Here is a 22,083-nt window from a genome sequence, read left to right on the forward strand (position 1 = left end):
CTTTTTGGATCACAGCACAAAAAAAAGAAAAAAACTGCTTTTATATTTTCCTTAATATATTTCCGCTCTTAATGAAAGCCAGATTTGTCCCCAATATTTTGCAACGCTGTTATGGATTTCAAGAGAAAATAAACAATGAAGCATGAAGAGCTCCCTTGTTAGAGGATACACTGTATCACAGAGCTATGCTTGTGTGGTGAGTGCCGTAGCTCAACATGCTAACGGGATCTTGATTTGCCTCATTGTTTGGTTCGATAGCTGGTCTCTTATTGAGAATTTGGATCACATACTGTAGAAGTCTATCAGCTGCTAAAATGAAGAGGTCAAAAGGCAACACACACACAAATATCCAGTACTCACCAGCAATGATCATCTCTGCCAACAATGCCCAGTATTTCCAGTAAACAAAATACAACATGAAGTGGAACCATTTTAGTTCACATCCATTCTCGTTTTACAATCCACAGTGCAGATAATACACATTTAACAGATGAAATCAAAATGAATTCACTTGCAGGCCCATCTGTGCCGCATTGCAAGGGGAAGAAACTGGCTAAATACATTTTTCTTCTCTGTATAAAAGCTGTGTTTCTGAGATGAAGGACTACAGTACTGTACAAGTCCAATTTCTTTGCCAGAGTGAGTTTTGGATTGCTGCACATACAGCCTGGGAATCAAAAGAGATGCATATCCGTACACGGCTAGACAAGGCTTCATCCCCATGTAACAATTAGACTCCCCCCTACACACGGGACGTGTTTTGTAAAGGTCACAAGCAATTACCCAACCTGATAAAAGCTGGCATGTCTCACATGGCTCTGCACACTCTCATTAGGCGTGCACAGATGTAGGATCTTAATTTGAGCCAGTTTGCTACAGCAGGAAAATAATCCTGCAGCAACAGGAAATGTGAACTATAATTAATGGACCTTTTTGTCGGGGTTGATACATTTTTCGTAAGGGAAAATCAAGTCTGAAATTTCCAGTAGCGGTGCGTGGGTAAAATCACAGAGGAAGCCAATCCAGAAAAAAATGCCATATTACAACCTATGTATTTTGATAATTGTGTTGTTTGATCCATAACCTGTTAGTTCATATGCCTTGACAACGTGATATATTGGCCTAAGGCAGAGACAATAAGAAGACACAGTGGCAGAATAAATTCAACCATCTGTCCAGTGAAGTCCACAAAACATATTGCATGTAACAAACAGTTAAATGGCCTACAGCAAGGTAATGTTTCTGACATTTTCGGACTAGTAAACAACTATTGATTTAGAACCATGAAGAGTTACCGCAAGTCGCAAAGAAAACAGGAGCTACCTCCACCATTCCAGCACCATTTCAACTTCAACATTTCAACATCATTTAATCACCAATGCTTAGTCCAATACAGTGACAACTGAAAGATAACAAAATCGATTTAGTCCAATCAGCGTGAGCTAAATATGATGTGGCTGTCCATGTGTGTGTGTGTGTGTGTGTGTGGTGTGTGTGTGTGTGTGTGCATGCGTGCGTGCAAGTAGAAAAAACATGTTGACTCAGCCTATATGCAGAGAAACGCCAATGTCATCCTCTTCTTTCATGTTGCCTAAACATCTATGACTCTGTCATACAATACACGGTTTTAGGTTTTGTTGTCCTAGTTTACCTGGCTAAAATACTTGCTCGCTAGCCTAACTTCCTTTCATGGGCAACGATACACCAGGCCAGCTAGTTAACATTAGCATACTACATTTAGCTAGCTACATGTTGAACTTCCATCCTCTCAGGCCAGGGGCACAATGTATGAATGTATGGTTGGATCAGAATCGCCATTATAATCATTGGCCAGTACAGAGAATTAAGTAAAACCACAAGACCATTCCCTATCTCCATCCATGGCTAATTTAAGAAAGGGATGATTTTAGCTGGCTAGCCACAGGAGGACAACAACACAACGAGATGCAACAATTCACGCTTTCTTCTGTCAATAATGACCTTTGGCTTGTGATGTGATTGGTCTGAAGCCGAATCCTCGCTTCCCTTGACACTTTTTTTTTGGTGAGCCAGGATAATTCCCAGCTGAGCTCACTCAGTTTAGCTCAACGCTGATTGGCTATTATTTTATTTATTTTTTATGAAGGGAGGCCAAATGCTCGCTGGCTTCACTTGCATTGAATAGTACGGACAGCAACAATGTCATACTCTTTCTGACCAGACAGCATCAGATAGATACGCTACACATACTGAAACAGAGGGCCGCTGTTTTGTTCGCTTGGATGCTTTAACCGGTGAGATACATTTAGCCTCTTGCGAATTGAAGGACATTTATGAAAAACAGAGACAAAAGATACAGTATTTTGTTTCTTTTTTTCTTTTTCTCTTGGTCAATTGTTTGGGGAAGCCTGGCTTACCTTGGCATCCATGAATACACGCCACTTCGAAATTTCACAGTGAAAACGACAAACTTCAGAAGCCTTTTCAAACCTCTAATACACTACCAGTTTTCAAAAATTCTCCTTCAACAGGGTGATCAAATTAAGATCCTACATCTGTACTGCAACCTAGAGTGGGCCATAAAAGCACTGTGTTGCTCCCTGCCTTCCAACCCTCCTCTAATAGGTCTGCACCCACCAGCGTTAGAAGCACAAGGGAAACTACACATCACCTCTGGATCAGATACGAGGGGAAAGGAGTACAGGCAAGCACTGTGAGAGGATGAGGGCCCACTGTGTGTTACTGTGCTTACTCAAAGCCTGACAGGTGGACAACATGGTTTTCCCCAAATCATTAAGACACACTCAATTTGCATGATTTATTTTATAAAATAAATATATAAAAAGTTAAACATAGAGTATGATTATTATGTGTATCTTAGAAGATAATCATACCCATGAACCATATAGGTTCATATATATAAGCTCCATATAGGTTCAAGCTAAAGAGGAGATAAAGGCATGGAGGAGTATCTAAACTGCACGAATAGGCAACAGAGATCCTTTATTGATGTCCATTAAAATGTACCCATGCACAGGAAGCCTTGCTCGCAGGGCCGATTCATAAACATATATAGGGCTATAGGGCTTATCGAAATGACATGAACTTTATTCTAGTACTCTATGCTCCATGAAGATCCTAGTGTGCTGGATGCACGCAATGTGGACCCTGTCTAACAATTTCCATACTGAGGTATGAGATCACAAAACTCACAAACACTAAATCAAAACCTGAGGCACAACGGTTCTTCAATAAAACACCATGGCCCATCCAGTAGAAAAAGTCAAATTGAAACCATATCTAATAAAAAATACTATATATCGTATACGTCTGCCTTTTCAAAGTTAAAAGGCCAAATGCATGGGGACTAATTTTTCCGCTAATAATTCAGAAAAATATGGAAATGAAAATCAGTGAATGTGTATCACACTACTATTGGTGTCATGGTATATTGTATTGAAATGAAATCATGTCAGTATCAATAATATAACAATACAGCGCATTGGGAAAGTATTCAGACCCCTTGACCTTTTCCACATTTTGTTACATTACAGCCTTATTCTAAAATTGATTACATAATTTTTTTTTCTCATCCATCTACACACAATACTCCACAATGACAAAGTGAAAACAGGTTTTCTGAAATTTTTGCAAATGTATTAGTAATAAAAAACAGAAATACCTTATTTACATAAGTATTCAGACCCTTTGCTATGAGACTCGAAATTGAGTTCAGGTGCATCCTGTTTCCATTGATCATCCATGAGATGTTTCTACAACTTGATTGGAGTCCACCTGTGGTAAATTCAATTGATTAGACATGATTTGGAAAGGCACACACTTGTCTATATAAGGTTCCACAGTTGACAGTGTATGTCAGAGCAAAAACCAAGCCATGAGGTGGAAGGAATTGTCCGTGGAGCTCCGAGACAGGATTGTGTTGAGGCACAGATCTGGGGAAGGGTACCAAAACATTTCTGCAGCATTGAAGGTCCCCAAGAAGACAATGGCCTCCATCATTCTTAAATGGAAGAAGTTTGGAACCACCAAGACTCTTCCTAGAGCTGGCCGCCTGGCCAAACTGAGCTGGCCGCCTGGCCAAACTGAACCTGGCCCGCTTGGAGTTTGCCAAAAGTCACCTAAAGACTCTCAGACCATGAGAAACAAAATTCTCTGGTCTGATGAAACCAAGATTGAACTCTTTGGCCTGAATACCAAGCGTCACGTCTGGAGGAAATCTGGCACCATCCCTACGGTGAAGCATGGTGGTGGCAGCATCATGCTACGGGCATGTCTTTCAGCGGGAGGGACTGGGAGACTAGTCAGGATCGAGGGAAATATGAACGGAGCAAAGTACAGAGAGATCCTTGATGAAAACCTGCTCCAGAGCACTCAGGACCTCAGACTGGGGTGAAGGTTCACCTTCCAACAGGACAATGACCCTAAGCACACAGCCAAGACAACGCAGGAGTGGCTTTGGGATAAGTCTCTGAATGTCCTTGAGTGGTCCAGCCAGAGCCCGGACTTGAACCCGATCGAACATGTCTGGAGAGACCTGAAAATAGCTGTAATGAATACTCGGACAGAGTGGTAAGATCCAATCGCAGAATAGCGATGCTTTATTGGAGTACAGACAAGGGTATAGCTTAATCGTGGTCGGGCGGGCTGTGGTCAAAACCGGGCAAGGCATAGACAGGCAGAGGTACCAAAGGAGCGGGCTTAGTCGTAGTCGAGGGCACAGGCACAGGATCAGAGCACGGTAATCACTGGGGTAGACAAGCAGAGGATTAAGCAATTCGGGGAGTCAAACAAGGCACAGGTCGGATACACAGGTAATCAAAACAACAAACTCTCTCTCTCTCTCGGAACAAAACGCTTAGCAAGTCACAAAGGAACAATACCTCGCACCGACTGAACTTCTGAGCACACCTTATATCCTACCCTAATTACGGACAGGTGTGCTCAGAACTCAGGTGAACCAGATCGAGTCTGATGACTCCCCCTCTCAGTAGATCAGGGAAGTGTCAGACTCTGTCTAGACCCAGCCAACCCCCGATCCCTTACAGTATCCCCCTCCCCAGGGCCGGCTCCTGACGGCCTTCTACCTCTACCGGGTGGTCTTCCTCTGGGTCGGGGTCCGGGATGATCTGGGTGTTCAGCGTGGAAAGTGGCCTTGAGAGCGGGGTCTAGTATGTCCTTAGCAGGAACCCAGGACCGTTCCTCCGGTCCATATCCCTCCCAGTCCACGAGATATTCGATGCCCCCTCGTCTCCGTCTTGACTCCAGTATCTCGTGGACTGCATAGGTGGTGTCCTGTTCATCCTCCAAAGGTGGTGTAGTAGGTTGTTGAGCGATTGGTGGATACATCGGGCTATAATGAACAGGTTTCAGCAGGGAGACGTGGAACGTAGGGTTTATCCTGTAGTGTCGAGGGAGTAACAGACGGTAGGTGACAGGGCTAATACGTCTCTGTACTTTGAAGGGACCAATGTACCTGGGTTGGAGCTTCTTGCAGCTCCGTCGGAACCGCAGGTCTCGGGTAGACAGCCACACTCGTTGCCCGGGTTGATAAGTGGGAGTAGGTCTCCGGCGTCGGTTGGCATAGGTCTTTTGCTGCTGTGAGGCTTGACTGAGATGTTGATGGGCCGTCTCCCAGACCTGCGCACTCCGGCCGGAACCACTCGTCCACCGCCGGTACCATCCCGGGTGCGGTATCCCACGGAAACAGGGGTGGTTGATACCCTAGAACACACTGAAAGGGCGTTAGACGTAGGGAGGTGTGAACGAGTGAGTTCTGAGCATACTCTACCCAAGGAAGGAATCGGTTCCACTCTTGCGGCTGCCGCGAACATTGTTGCCGTAGATACTTCCCAATTTCCTGGTTGAGCCGTTCTGTCTGCCCATTGGCCTGGGGATGATACCCGGAGGTGAGGCTCACCGAGATGCCCAAACGTTCGCAGAAGGCCTTCCAAACCCGGGATACGAACTGGGGTCCCCGGTCGGAAACAATATCCTCTGGAACACCAAACTGCCGGAACACCTGGTTAAACATAGTCTCCGCCATCTGAGTGGCGTTAGGTAAACGGGTCATGGGTACTAACCGACACATCTTTGAGAATCGATCGATGACCACGAGAATTACAGTATGGCCCTCTGATTCTGGTAGGTCGGTAACAAAGTCCATTGCAATGTGCGACCAGGGTCGTTGAGGAGTTGGCAATGGCATCAGTTTACCCTCCGGTAGTGCTTGAGGCGCCTTGGACTGAGCACATACCGGGCAGGATAATACGTAGTCTCTGACGTCATCTGGGAGGGAATCCCACCAGTATTTTCGACTGATGAGTCGTGTAGTTCGAGTGATTCCGGGATGACCAGATCCTAGCGACGTGTGGCACCATTCCATCAGTTGAGGTCGAAGCGGAGCTGGTACAAACACCTTCGACACCGGGGTTTCTGGAGGGGCTGGTTCCGCTTGTAGGCTCTCCTGAATTGTGTCATCGATAGCCCACCTCACAGGACCAGCACGGCAACTCATGGGAAGGATAGGTTCTGGTTCAACCGGTCTGTCAGCGCGCTCGAACCGTCGGGAAAGCGCGTCCGCCTTACAATTCTTGGACCCGGGAATATAAGAAACAGTGAATTGGAAACGGTTGAAGAACAAAGACCACCTTGCCTGTCGGGAGTTCAGCCGTTTAGCACTGTGAAGATACTCCAGATTGCGGTGGTCCGTGAGCACTTGGAACGGATGAGCTGCTCCCTCCAGCCAATGTCTCCACTCCTCCAGCGCTAACTTCACCGCCAGTAATTCACGATTTCCCACGTCGTAGTTCTGCTCGGCCGGATTCAGCTTCTTCGAAAAAAAAAGCACAGGGTCGTGATTTGGGAGGCTCACCTTGGCGCTGGGATAGCACGGCTCCAACTCCAACCTCCGAGGCGTCCACCTCCACGATGAACGGCAAGGTAGGATCCGGCTGACATAAAATGGGGACAGTGGTAAATCGTTGTTTCAATGTCTCAAAAGCCTGCACTGCCCCCTCCGTCCATTTCAGACCACGCCTCTTGTGGCTGGTCATCGCCGACAGGGGAGCTGCGGTGGTGCTGAAATTACGCACGAACCGTCTATAGTAATTGGCATACCCCAAGAACCTCTGAAGCTCTTTCACCGTCTGGGGTTGAGGCCAGTCTCGTACAGCTTGTACCTTGGATTCATCCAGTCTTACCCCGTCGGGAGTGAGTATGGCCCCAAGGAAGGAAATCGTCGTGACATGGAACTCACTCTTCTCGGCCTTCACGAACAGAGAGTGTTGGCGGAGTCGGTCCAGAACCTGTCGTACATGGGACACATGTTCTCTCAGAGAGTTAGAGTAGATTAGGATGTCATCAATGTACACTATGACGAAGCGATCAATCAAGTCCCTAAAAATGTCATTCATGAACGCCTGGAACACAGAGGGCGCGTTAGTAAGTCCATAGGGCATGACACAATATTCATAATGTCCTCGATGGGTGATGAAGGCGGTCTTCCATTCATCCCCCTCTCTAATGCGCACCAGATTGTACGCACTCCTGAGGTCCAGTTTACTGTAGATGGAGGCCTGCCCCACCTGCTCGAGGGCTGCTGGAATCAAAGGAAGGGGGTAACGATTTTTAATGGTGATATCGTTCAAACCTCGATAGTCTATACAAGGACGCAGTCCGCCATCCTTTTTCTTAACAAAGAAAAACTGGATGCCGCGGGGAGACGTAGATGGGCGAATGGCCCCTTGCTGAAGTGCCTCATCAATATACTTGCTCATTGATTCCCGTTCGGCTGTGACAAAGGGTAGATTCGTCCGCGAGGAGGTGTAGCCCCGGATAGCAGATCAATTGCACAATCCCAGGCCCGATGCGGTGGTAACACGGTAGCCCTCTCCTTGGAGAACACCTGCGCGTAATCCTGGTACTCTGTAGGAACAACAGTAGACACCGCACCCTTCGCATCCTCCACAGTAGACGTTTTGCAAGGTAAAATGAGGCACTCAGCCCTACATACCTCACTCCAAGCCGTGATATCGCCAGACGTCCAGGAGATGACCGGATCATGGGTAACGAGCCAGGGGTGGCCGAGGACTAGCGGCTCCCGTGGAGCGGAGATGACGAACAGAATGATGTTCTCATGGTGCAGGGAGCCCACTTGTAACTTGATTTCCCCGGTACGGTGCGTAATGAACCCAGTGCCCATGGGCTCACCGTCTAGCGCGTTGACTCGCAGGGGAGGTTGAATTGGAATAAGTTGAACTCCCAACTCCTCAGCAAGACCCATATCCAGAAAGCTGGCCGCCGCTCCGGAATCAATAAGTCCCTCCAACCTGCGCACTTTCTCTCCGACAGATAAGGTAACAGGTACATACATTTGTTTAGATGTAATGTTCAAAACGGGAGTCTCACTCACCGGTTTGGCAGTTCCGAGGCGATACCCTGGGATACGGTTAGGTCGTACCGGACATTGACGAACGAAATGACCCGACTGACCACAATACAGGCATAGTCCGTCTTGCCGACGTTGTTGTCTCACCGACCCTTGTAGAGGTGACCGTCCCAGTTGCATAGGTTCCTCCTCAGATTCTCTCCTCCGCTCTGTCGATTGCATAGGACCAGTGATCGAGGGCTCCCCGAACAGTGGATGCCTTGTGTTGCACTATAAGATTATCAATAGCGATGGCTATTTTGATAAACTCATGTAGCGCAGTGATATCTCCTCGACAAGCCAACTCAGTCTGTACGTCTTTGCGCAGCCCTCTTCGGAAAACTGTGAGCAAAGCAGTCTCGCTCCATCCGCTACCGGCTGCTATAGTACGGAACTCTAAAGCGTAGTCGGCTACTGTGCGACGGCCCTGCTGAAGTTCGCACAGTTGGTCTCCCACACTACGCCCAGATACTGGGTGGTCGAACACCTCTTGAAACAGTCTCTTGAACTGAACTTCCGCATTCAGCTCGGGGACCTCAGCTGCCCAAAGCGCAGTAGCCCAATCCAGTGCTCTTCCCGTTAGCAGAGAAATCATGAAATCCACCCTGCTACGGTCATCGGAAAACATAGATACGATTATATGACAGATACAGGGACATCTGGAGTAGAAACCCCTGACATTTGCCAGGTTCCCCGTCGTACCTTGTAGGTAGAGAAATCGGAGGTGCATGACGAGGACTGACCGTGCTCGGTGTGGTGCCTTCAGCCGCACCAGCGTGGAGTAGCTGTAGGAGTTCATCCATCCGTTTCTCCTGTATCTCCCATCGCCTCTGTAATTCCGCTGGATCCATGGTAAGGGCGAGGTATTCTGTAATGAATACTCGGACAGAGTGGTAAGATCCAATCGCAGAATAGCGATGCTTTATTAGAGTACAGACAAGGGTATAGCTTAATCGTGGTCGGGCGGGCTGTGGTCAAAACCGGGCAAGGCATAGACAGGCAGAGGTACCAAAGGAGCGGGCTTAGTCGTAGTCGAGGGCACAGGCACAGGATCAGAGCACGGTAATCACTGGGGTAGACAAGCAGAGGATTAAGCAATTCGGGGAGTCAAACAAGGCACAGGTCGGATACACGGGTAATCAAAACAACAAACTCTCTCTCTCTCTCGGAACAAAACGCTTAGCAAGTCACAAAGGAACAATACCTCGCACCGACTGAACTTCTGAGCACACCTTATATCCTACCCTAATTACGGACAGGTGTGCTCAGAACTCAGGTGAACCAGATCGAGTCTGATGACTCCCCCTCTCAGTAGATCGGGGAAGTGTCAGACTCTGTCTAGACCCAGCCAACCCCCGATCCCTTACAATAGCTGTGCAGCAACGCTCCACATCCAACCTGAAAGAGCTTGAGAGGATCTGCAGAGAAGAATGGGAGAAACTCCCCAAATACAGGTGTAATCACTGTAATCGCTGCAAAGGTGCTTCTACAAAGTACTGAGTAAAAGGTCTGAATACTTATGTAAATGTTTTATTTCAGTTTTAGAATAAGGGTGTAACGTAACAAAATGTGGAAAAGGTCAAGAGGTCTGAATACTCTCCGAATGCACTGTATGTTATATTTAATACATACACACACACACACACATTAATCAAATGGCCACCCAGACTATTTACACAAACACACACATACATTAATCAAATGGACACCCAGACTGTTTACATTGACCCCCCCTTTCTACACTGCTGCTACTCGCTGTTTATTATCTACGCATAGTCACTTTACCCCTACCTATTGTGCACATTGACTCGGTACCGGTACCCCCTGTATATAGCCTCTTTATTGTTATTTTATGGTGTTACTTTTTATTACATTTTTTCCTTCAGTTTATTTAGTAAATATTTTCTTAACTCTATTTCTTGAACTGTATTGTTAGTTAAGGGCTTGTAAGCATTTCACGGTAAAGTTGTATTTGGCGCATGTGACAAATAACATTTGATTTGATTTGACATGCCTCCACGCCACGCACACTTACCTGAATAACTACATTTTCCATTTGAAAAGGGCACAGTGGGAAATTGGTAGTAGGAAAATATACTGTATAACTTCAAAATGCCCGCTATAGTAAATTAAGTTTTGTGGCTATGCAATTCATTATTAGGCTAAACATTCAATTTCCATATGAAGAGTTTCATTCCAAAACGCTATATATCCATTTTCAGAAATGTTGGTCAATTAGATGTTGTTGTATAAATAACTTATGAAAGAGATTGATGTGTTTATTTCACTATCTAATCATGGCATGGTTGTTCAATGACAGACGTGTTTGAAATCTATCACTTGATGTTCATTTCAGAGACAAATAATCATGTTTATTTTTTTGTCAAACGCTATATATCTGCCTCATTCTGAGGAAAAATAAGTAGTACTGCTAGGTTTTATACAGTCAAATGTTACAAATAACTGCATTTTTTATAAATAATGTGCAAACGTTACATTTGTGACATCAATATACAGTGAGGGAAAAAAGTATTTGAACCCCTGCTGATTTTGTACGTTTGCCCACTGACAAAGACATGATCAGTCTATAATTTTAATGGTAGGTTTATTTGAACAGTGAGAAACAGAATAACAACAACAAAATCCAGAAAAATGCATGTCAAAAATGTTATAAATTGATTTGCATTTGAATGAGGGAAATAAGTATTTGACCCCTCTGCAAAACATGACTTAGTACTTGGTGGCAAAACCCTTGTTGGCAATCACAGAGGTCAGATGTTTCTTGTAGTTGGCCACCAGGTTTGCACACATCTCAGGAGGGATTTTGTCCCACTCCTCTTTGCAGATCTTCTCCAAGTCATTAAGGTTTCGAGCCTGACGTTTGGCAACTCGAACATTCAGCTCCCTCCACAGATTTTCTATGGGATTAAGGTCTGGAGACTGGCTAGGCCACTCCAGGACCTTAATTTTTACATTTACATTTTACGTCATTTAGCAGACGCTCTTATCCAGAGCGACTTAGTTAGTGAGTGCATACATTTTTATTTATTTGTCATACTGGAATCGAACCCACAACCCTGGCGTTGCAAATGCCATGCTCTACCAACTGAGCTACATCCCTTAATGTGATTCTTCTTGAGCCACTCCTTTGTTGCCTTGGCCGTGTGTTTTGGGTCATTGTCATGCTGGAATACCCATCCACGACCCATTTTCAATGCCCTGGCTGAGGGAAGGAGGTTCTCACCCAAGATTTGACGGTACATGGCCCCGTCCATCGTCCCTTTGATGCAGTGAAGTTGTCCTGTCCCCTTAGCAGAAAAACACCCCCAAAGCATAATGTTTCCACCTCCATGTTTGACGGTGGGGATGGTGTTCTTGGAGTCATAGGCAGCATTCCTCCTCCTCCAAACATGGCGAGTTGAGTTGATGCCAAAGAGCTCGATTTTGGTCTCATCTGACCACAACACTTTCACCCAGTTCTCCTCTGAATCATTCAGGTGTTCATTGGCAAACTTCAGACGGGCCTGTAAATGTGCTTTCTTGAGCAGGGGGACCTTGCAGGCGCTGCAGGATTTCAGTCCTTCACGGCGTAGTGTGTTACCAATTGTTTTCTTGGTGACTATGGTCCCAGCTGCCTTGAGATCATTGACAAGATCCTCCCGTGTAGTTCTGGGCTGATTCCTCACCGTTCTCATGATCATTGCAACTCCACGAGGTGAGATCTTGCATGGAGCCCCAGGCCGAGGGAGATTGACAGTTATTTTGTTTTTCTTCCATTTGCGAATAATCGCACCAACTGTTGACACCTTCTCACCAAGCTGCTTGGCGATGGTCTTGTAGCCCATTCCAGCCTTGTGTAGGTCTACAATCTTGTCCCTGACATCCTTGGAGAGCTCTTTGGTCTTGGCCATGATGGAGAGTTTGGAATCTGATTGACTGATTGCTTCTGTGGACACGTGTATTTTATACAGGTAACAAGCTGAGATTAGGAGCACTCCCTTTAAGAGTGTGCTCCTAATCTCAGCTCGTTACCTGTATAAAAGACACCTGGGAGCCAGAAATCTTTCTGACTGAGAGGGGGTCAAATACTTATTTCATTAAAATGCAAATCAATTTATAACATTTTTGACATGCGTTTTTCTTGATTTTTTTGTTGTTATTCTGTCTCTCACTGTTCAAATAAACCTACCATTAAAATTATAGACTGATCATTTCTTTGCCAGTGGGCAAACGTACAAAATCAGCAGGGGATCAAATACTTTTTTCCCTCACTGTATATATTTTTTTAAATGTATGAATCAATACAGTAATATATGAGATCTGTAAGTAAAACATTTACATTTAACATTTGAGTTATTTAGCAGATGCTTTTGCTTTTTTCAGATGTTAAAATATTTACTAAACTTTACTTTTAAGCCCACGTTTTATCATAATTATTTATAATTATGTCAGCTGTATTTTGCAGAGGGGGCACACCGACTGGACCAGGCAAAGAGTACCCCCCACCCTCTTCCCCCCACCCCTATTCTCCCTAGTAAGTGGTTCCTTCCAAGGTGCAACATGGAGCAAAGATATTCTAGGTAGGACACTAGATACTCTAGTGCAAGCAGACAGTATCGTCAGTGGAGGAGGAAAGAGAGTGTCAAGTGACACACACAGAGTTTGATTTGATTTTAGCTGCTGGTGATGGGCAGGACTCCCAGGAGGTATGTTTGTAAATTAATTTGATCAAGCCATGTAGCCTATTGATTCCTTCTTGATGAATAAATAAAACAAAAATATTTAGTTTTTCTCTGTAATCCTAGCCACCTAGCAATTGTATTAAGTTGGATTTAGCTAGCCAGCTAGGTATGTTCCCAATCTCCCAACCTCATACCTAGCTACCAAGCCATTTCAGGCTCTCAATCAAGTTAGAGTAGCTTGTTTAACTATCTTAGCTGGAATGCCTACTGACAAGGTTGCTAGACTTTAGAAAATACTAAAATTGCTTTAATTCTTGGGTTATGATAATATACACTGAGTGTACAAAACATTAGGAACACCTTCCTGATATTGAGTTGCACCCCTTTTGCCCTTAGAACAGTCTCAATTCATTAGGGTCATGGACTCTACAAGGTGTCAAAAGAGTTTCACAGGGATGCTGGCCCATGTTGCCTCCAATGCTTCCCACAGTTGTGTCAAGGTGGCAGGATGTCCTTTGGGTGGTGGACCATTCTTGATACACACAGGAAACTGTTGAGCGTGAAAACCCCAGCAGCGTTGCAGTTCTGGACACACTCAAACCGGTTCGCCTGGCACCTACTAACATACCCTGTTCAAAGGCACTTAAATCTTTTGTCTTGCCCATTCACCCTCTGAATTGCGCACATACACAATCCATGTCTCAATTGTCTCAAGGCTTAAAAATCCTTATTTCATTTAACCTGTCTCCTCCCCTTCATCTACACTGATTGAAGTGGATTTAACAGGTGACATCAATAAGGGATCATAGCTTTCACCTGGATTCACCTGGTCATTCTATGTCATGGAAAGAGCAGCGCTGTGTTCGAATACTAATACTAACTGCACTAACCTTACAATTTGTGATGTAAATTGAATATGTAGTATGCTTATTGGTCATAGTTAGGTTATAGTTAGTATGCCAAAAGTTCCCGGATGTCGTACTACATTCGCCAAAATACGAAGTATACAAGCAGTGGACACTATTTCCGTGCTTTTAGGGCCCATAATGCAATTCTTCAGAAAATGGGCGTGGCTTCACAAAATTGTCAGATTTAAAGAAAATGGCGGAAAATATGCAGCTGAATTCCGACGAGAGCGGATACAAATGTATTGCTTTAACTAATTATGACAAATGTTAAGAAAATGTTGAGCAATGTAATAAAGTAATGACTTTTCAAATAAGTTATGTTACACGTTATGTTGGCTGACAATTTGTTAGCTACGCTAGCCTTACGAACCACACAGCATATCATTACAGCAGTTGCTTGTATGTACCGGTATGTTAGCTAGGTACCTAACGTTAGTTGGCTACTAATACATCGAACATGCCAGTATATTAACTATATGCTATCTAACTAACTACCCAACGTTTATTGACTTGATTATTCACGTCATTCTTAGCTTAGCTAAGTGGTATAGTCGTTGTGCATTCTCAATGGACATTGTTAATGAAGTCATAAGATGTCTAGCTAGCAATTTGTTAGCTATGCTAACAAGCTAGCAAGTAGTTGCATAGCAACAGCATCAACTTCCGGTAGACAGGCGAAGCGCTAGTACACTCAACTGAAAGGATACCGTTCATTTACAGTATACTAAAATGACCTAATAGTACAGTTAAAGTCGGAAGTTTACATACACCTTAACCAAATACATTTAAACTCAGTTTTACACAATTCCTGACATTTAATCCTAGCAAAAATTCCCTGTCTTAGGTCAGGTAGGATCACCACTTTATTTTAAGAATGTGAAATGTCAGAATAATAAATAATAATAATAATAATAATAATAATAATAATAATAATAATAATATAATAATAATATAATAATAATAATATGCCATTTAGCAGACGCTTTTATCCAAAGCGACTTACAGTCATGCGTGCATACATTTTTGTGTATGGGTGGTCCCGGGGATCGAACCCACTACCTTGGCGTTACAAGCGCCGTGCTCTACCAGCTGAGCTACAGAGGACCTGATAATAGTAGAGAGAATGATTTATTTCAGCTTTTATTTCTTTCATCACATTCCCAGTGGGTCAGAAGTTTACATACACTCAATTAGTATTTGGAAGTATTGCCTTTAAATTGTTTAACTTGGGTCAAATGTTTCGGGTAGCCTTCCACAAGCTTCCCACAATAAGCTGGGTGAATTTTGGCCCATTCCTCCTGACAGAGCTGGTGTAACTGATTCAGGTTTGTAGGCCTCCTTCCTCAAACACGCTTTTTCAGTTATGCCCACAAATGTTCTATAGGATTGAGGTCAGGGCTTTGTGATGGCCACTCCAATACCTTGACTTTGTTGTCCTTAAACTTTGGAAGTATACTTGGGGTCATTGTCCATTTGGAAGACCCATTAACTTCCTGACTGATGTCTTGAGATGTTGCTTCAATATATCCACATAATTTTCCTTCCTCATGATGCCATCTATTTTGTGAAGTGCACCAGTCCCTCCTGCAGCAAAACCCCCATAGCATGATGCTGCCACCCCCGTGCTTCACGGTTGGGATGGTGTTCTTCGGCTTGCAAGTTGCCCCCTTTTTCCTCCAAACATAACGATGGTCATTATGGCCAAACAGTTCTATTTTTGTTTCATCAGACCAGAGGACATTTCTCCAAAAAGTACGATATTTGTCCCCATGTGCAGTTGCAAACCGTAGTCTGGCTTTTTATGGCGATTTTGGAGCAGTGGCTTCTTCCTTGCTGAGCAGCCTTTCAGGTTATGTCGATATTGGACTCGTTTCACTGTAGATATAGATAATTTTGCACCTGTTTCCTCCAGCATCTTCACAAGGTCCTTTGCTGTTGTTCTGGGATTGATTTGCACTTTTCGCACCAAAGTACGTTCATCTCTAGGAGACAGAACGTGTCTCCTTCCTGAGCGGTATAACGGCTGCATGGTTCCATGGTGTTTATACTTGCGTACTATTGTTTGTACAGATTAACGTGGTACCTTCAGGCGTTTGGAAATTGCTCCCAAGGATGAACCATACTTGTGGAGGTCTACAATTCTTTTTCTGAGGTCTTGGCTGATTTCTTTAGATTTTCCCATGATGTCAAGTAAAGAGGCACTGAGGTTGAAGGTAGGCCTTGAAATACATCCATAGGTACACCTCCAATTGACTCAAATTATGTCAATTAGCCTATCAGAAGTTTCTAAAGCCATGACATCATTTTCTGGAATTTTCCAAGCTGTTTAAAGGCACAGTCAACTTAGTATATGTAAACTTCTGACCCACTGGAATTGTGATACAGTGAATTATAAGTGAAATAATCTGTCTGTAAACAATTGTTGGAAAAAGTACTTGTGTCATGCACAAAGTAGATGTCCTAACCGACTTGTCAAAACTATAGTTTGTTAACAAGAATTTTGTGGAGTGGTTGAAAAATGAGTTTTAATGACTCCAAGCTAAGTGTATGTAAACTTCCGTCTTCAACTCTATACAGTATGTAGTATATACTCATTAAGTATGTAGTATATAGTATGTTAGTATGTGTATTCGAACACAGCTCAGGTGTTCGAATACACAATGATCTCAAACTGTGTTCCTAAATACACAATGAAATTTAACACAGACTAACCTTTGCTAATCCGGACACTCTTCGGTATGTTGTGGTGGACTGTCAATGCAATTACTTCACAGGAACCTGGTAAAATTGTGTTTTCAGTGTAGGCAGCTACTGAATGGCTTTGAATCCATGTCATCATGCAGCCAAAGATATAACCATAATGTATGTCAATATATAATTGAAATAGCCTATATAGGCCCATTCCCATGTAGCCTATGTATCGTTTAATGCACTCACTAACTGTAAATCGCTCTGGATAAGAGCGTCTGCTAAATGACGTAAATATTATCCTGATGTTGACTGCAGATGGGAGTTGTATTCATAACATTGCTAATTTACTGTAGCTAGCTAACATACATTTTGAGAAAACACGTTATATTAAGTGGATCGCTAGCTATCTCGCCCACTAAAGATACATCGTAAAATGGTTCTAACGATTATCTTAATGCTACGAACCCACTGGGCACAGATGACAGACATCAGTTCATTGTCTAGTTTTGATTTAGCCGACATTTTTGGTTGAGTTATCAACTAACCTGAATTCAACGTGAAATCAACAAATGTCTCCATGTCATTAGATTCAGGTTAAAAGTTGGGTGAAAAATATATGAAATGCCCTTCCATTGATTACTTTTGGCAAATCCATTCAGTTCAACGTCACCACATAGATTTTTTGGCAGTAATTTCATTGAAGCACAAAGACAAAGTAGTTTTGCTTTTCATTACACTGTATATCTCATTAGCGAATGAACTATATGAAAACCAAACGTCTATATGAAGTCTTCAACCACAGATAAGATATCCTAATTCACACTTGAAGAGAGGAATCCTTTAACGTCACTTGAAACCAAGATCAATATTGAACGACTGGGGTCAGTCCACGTGCAAACTTCAACAGTGTTCAAATAAAAGTTTAAACAAGCGACAGAGACAAATAGCCTACAACTGATGTCCACCAAAATGTTGTTGCATCTCTCTATCATAGAAAAAGATGACGCATCAGTAAACAATAGGCTAGAAAAAGTTATATTTCGTTTACTGGCCAAATGTTATTTTAGATGATGATCATTGAAATAGCCAACTTTTGGATGAATTTCTAAACGAAATAGAATCGAAAATGCAACATAACAAAACTGAAGTGGGCTAGCTGCCCATTTCCCCCCAAATAAGATAATTTCCTGCAAAATCGAAATTTGAAGAAAAATACATAGGAATCAAACGGGTTTAAAAGGCTACAAAATAAGTCTAAGTCTATCATGGCTAGGCCTATATTTTTATTTAGGATTTGCCGGAGCATCACGATGTATTTTTCTTTTAGGAAACTGTGGAAGGGAGTGGGGAATAAAAATGTATTAAGCTTATAGGCTATCTATTGGGCAAAATATGGGTTTTCGGCGAGAATAGGCATATGCTACTGTAGGCCAAAGAAAGAGCTAAAGCCTCAATTCTAATATAAGCCTATCGAGCTGTAGTTTAAAGGTCCAATGCAGACGTTTTTATCTCAATATCAAATCATTTCTGGGTAACAATTAACTACCTTACTGTGATTGTTTTCAATTAAAATGGTCAAAAATAAACAAAAATAGCATCTTAGCAAAGAGCAATTTATCAAGCAATAATTTTGCTAGGACTGTCTGGGAGCAATTTGAGTAGGGAGAGGAAAACTGAAGATTAGCTGTTATTGGCAGAGAGGTTTGGAACTCTCTTTCTTATTGGTCTATTAACTAATTTGCTGCATGGTGATGTTGCCATGGAAGGCTAAAACTCCCTCCCACCAAAACAGGCAGAAATGTCAGGCAGTCTTTTAAAACAGCTCTTACACTAAAAGGGCATGGCAGTCTTTTAAAACATCTCTTACACTAAATGGGCATTATCATAATTTTCACAATTTCACAGTGTTATTCCAACCTCATAGTGTGGAAATATATACAAAACACGGAAAATCACCGTTTTGACTGCACTGGGCCTTTAAGACAATTATTATAGCCTAGTATAAAGACCTACAGTAACATGTGTGAAATACAATTACTGCAGTGTTCATGAGATGCAACTGAGGTGACAAAAGTAGTGGCTGGATAACGTGTGATGCTATGGACCTAAACAAATTGCATGAGTTCTGCTTCATCTATACATACATATAAGCCTGCTGTGTGCACGGCGTTTAATGCATAAGGCACTAATAAGAACACGACCCATAGGCCCTACACGTACAGTGACGAAACCGCCAGTCTGCCTACACACCTCACACACCATGATCAGTTGAAGCAAAAAATTGACTGCTCCCTCGCAACACATACAGTTATGCGGTTGTGAAGTGTGTGTGCCAAACTGATGTAAGTGCACACTAGCCTCCTGTGTAATGGTGTGTAACCACTGAGGTGACATGGCACGAGAACTGGACACCTGTATAGGGACCCAGGCCCGCGCGCACACTGGCCTTCCTCCAGCCGCCACCACAACTGGAGAGTGTGCTGGTTTGAGCAACACCAGCAACACCAACTTTTGAAAAACGATTCGATCAAATTAGCAATGGAAAAACATAACTATTTGGTGTCGGTTCATATTTTTATTTGAATTGTGTTATTTTTGATTGAAAGAATGCATTCATTAGACTGAGACACATCAATTAAACTTCTCCTGGAAATCAAACGAGAGACGAGATGTTTTGGGCTGATTCATTATCTCAAATTTACTCTATTTAAAGTATGTTCGTTTTATTTAAATGAGCAGGCTCCTGTGTATGAGGACTACTGAATAGAAAGTGAGCATATCTGTAAACCATTACAAAAATAAAAATGTATTCATGCAAATGTTCCTCGTTTCACAACTGGCATTTGGGGAACCTTTTAGTTTTTGTTTGGTTTCGTCACGTGACATTTGCAGAGCCACACTTGAACACAACCTTCCCATTTTACCAGCAGGAGGTCCTTCGTCTCCCAAACATGTATTTATGCACCCCCCCCAAAAAAAAAAAAAACTCCATAGACCTACATAGACTTCAGTCAATAATGAGGGCCTCTTTTGTGGGATATAAACACGCATAATACAATATTGAAAGTGTTAAAAATATTGTGCAATCTTTCAGCAAGTTGGCCTAATATAGTTTATTCCCCAGTCCCTTTATAAAAGTCATCATTTTCCTTTTCAATTGATAATTGGTGCATATTTATTTATAGCACGCAATTAGGCATCCAGTTTGAATATTAGTTTAGCCTACATTTCTCTAAAGAGATTATTAAAATATAATAACTGGCCTTTGAGTGACAAAAGCTCAAACTCGATTAAAATGTTCAACTAACTATAGGCTACAGAAATAATACAATAAAATATATGACATTCAATTTCAACGTATTGCTTATAATCAAACTATAGGCCTACATTTTGCATTGTTTCTGAATATTCCAGAAATAAAAGAAGATGAGTCAAACCATGCTTGTATCAATGTAAATCTACTAGACAAAATATCTAACGGTGCAAATAGTAATAAATAATGATTTGCTAATATGGAAATACAATTTTAAAATGCTGTGGAAAAAAGTTGAATTAACTTGTTGGTTTATATAATATTGCCACTTAACAATATGAAATGCTGTGATCTCTTCAGAGTCAAAGTGCAGACGTTTAATCGATTATCTTCTCAGACATGCTTTTATAAAGACACAATACAAAACTTGAATGAGAATAAATATACTTTGTAATTTGGTTATTGATAAAAGTCGACACATTGATTAAGTAATTTGCCCTGTAGTAAGCGGCCGAATCAGCTCTATAGATTGGCCTATCAGTTTTACGGTGCATCTTCCAAAGTAACAATGGACTCGCAACGAGACTAATACAGATCTTATTTAAACTTAAACTATTTTACATTGTCTTTCTTGTCCAAAACATTTTTGAAAAACATATTTGAAACATGCATTTATACCTGATACATCGCGACATGTTTGTGTTCCAGTGGTCCTCTTTAGCCAAGGAATCTGCACAGTCGTGAACAGTAGGTTAATCTGGTGTAATTCCTATTCTATCCAGATGAGGGAAAATTGTGATTCTGTTGGGCAGTCCTAGGGATTTAGAAAAGTGATTTTTACAGAATTCTACAGAGTCAAAGCAATTTCTAAGCTAAACAAAACAGATAACGTAGCCTATCACTTCATCAAGATAGTCAAGAAATAATGGTTCATTTATTGAGAAAGATTCAATTGTGCATATGCTTTATGTTTGATTTAGCAGATAACATGGAGAGCAGTGAGCCACACTAACTAACTGCACCTTCACTGTAACTTTAATGAACGATCGCCCACTCCTCTTACTTCGCCTCCATCCAAGGTTGATGTGGTGACCTAACCTGATGTTTTCCATGTGTCTCGATCCCTTCAAGACCTGTAGTGAAGTGGCCAAGAGAGAGGGGATAGTGACACTGCACCTTGTTACCGTTGGGTCGACTGTTAACTTTTACTAGTGACATTTTGCGAGCTTATAAACGATACCTTCTTAACTTCCACAGGAAACACAGAGAACATGCTGTGATACTGCTAGCCTCTGGAATTCAGTCAATACCCTATAGTCTAGGAGCATTGCAACCCACAAAGGTATCGATTACATGAGCCCTATAGCATGTTTGATGCTAAGGATGGAGGTGTAAAAAAGGCCTTACCGGTTAGTGCGTCCCTTGGTCTGAGTTGTAATCGAAACTTCATGTGACACTATTCTGCGATTCCCATGGTCTGCTAGCTCCGGCCTCTTATGGCGCGCGAAACACATCATGAGCCAGCTCCCAGGTGAGAAGCAACTGCGGTCAGTTGGTGCCCGCAATGGACCCAAAAACGCAACTGGAAAATATATCAGCAATTGTCCCGACTTAATTGTAACAGCATAATAATAGGCATTGCAAAATAAATACATTGATTCAAATGAAAATGGAGTTGGCAAGTGTTCGTGGAATTTATATGAAAATGGATGGTGTGAAAATGTATCAAAGTGTATGGAATGAAACATGTCTGAAATATTATGTTTTATGAGACAAATTGGTGGATAAGATTCTAATAGTTCTCTGATCAAAATATATAGGCTACACTGCATGCTGTATTGCCAAGTGTCACACAAAATATTGTAAACACAATCTACATTAGTGGAGAAGTGCCCATTGGAAGTCCATCCAAAGCACAACTCACCTCATTCGAAATAATCTCTCCAATGGTTTACAATGTATTTTCTATTTACCAATGCATCATGTTCGATAAAACGTTTCCCCTCAGTCACTTAATCCCTATGTAAAATACGGAGAGAGGTTGAATTGCGCAAACCGGATGGTGCATATGTCCAACAGCCTATCCACCGTCAGGACGGCCAATGAAACAAAACCAGAGCTCCA

The 22,083-nt window shown here is 42.6% G+C and overlaps 1 long non-coding RNA gene across 1 annotated transcript; it reads right to left on the minus strand.

The window, feature by feature from the left end:
- Nucleotides 1–21,017: 21,017 nt before the first annotated feature.
- LOC121538774 lies at nucleotides 21,018–22,021 on the minus strand. Its single transcript, XR_005995245.1, has 3 exons — nucleotides 21,884–22,021; nucleotides 21,367–21,541; nucleotides 21,018–21,092 (listed from the first exon to the last, which is right to left on the minus strand). It is a non-coding gene; the product is annotated as an uncharacterized LOC121538774 (long non-coding RNA).
- Between the last annotated feature and the right edge of the window lie 62 nt (nucleotides 22,022–22,083).

This window comes from Coregonus clupeaformis, chromosome 25 (assembly GCF_020615455.1).
Source record: "Coregonus clupeaformis isolate EN_2021a chromosome 25, ASM2061545v1, whole genome shotgun sequence".
Classification (NCBI taxonomy): Eukaryota; Metazoa; Chordata; class Actinopteri; order Salmoniformes; family Salmonidae; genus Coregonus; species Coregonus clupeaformis.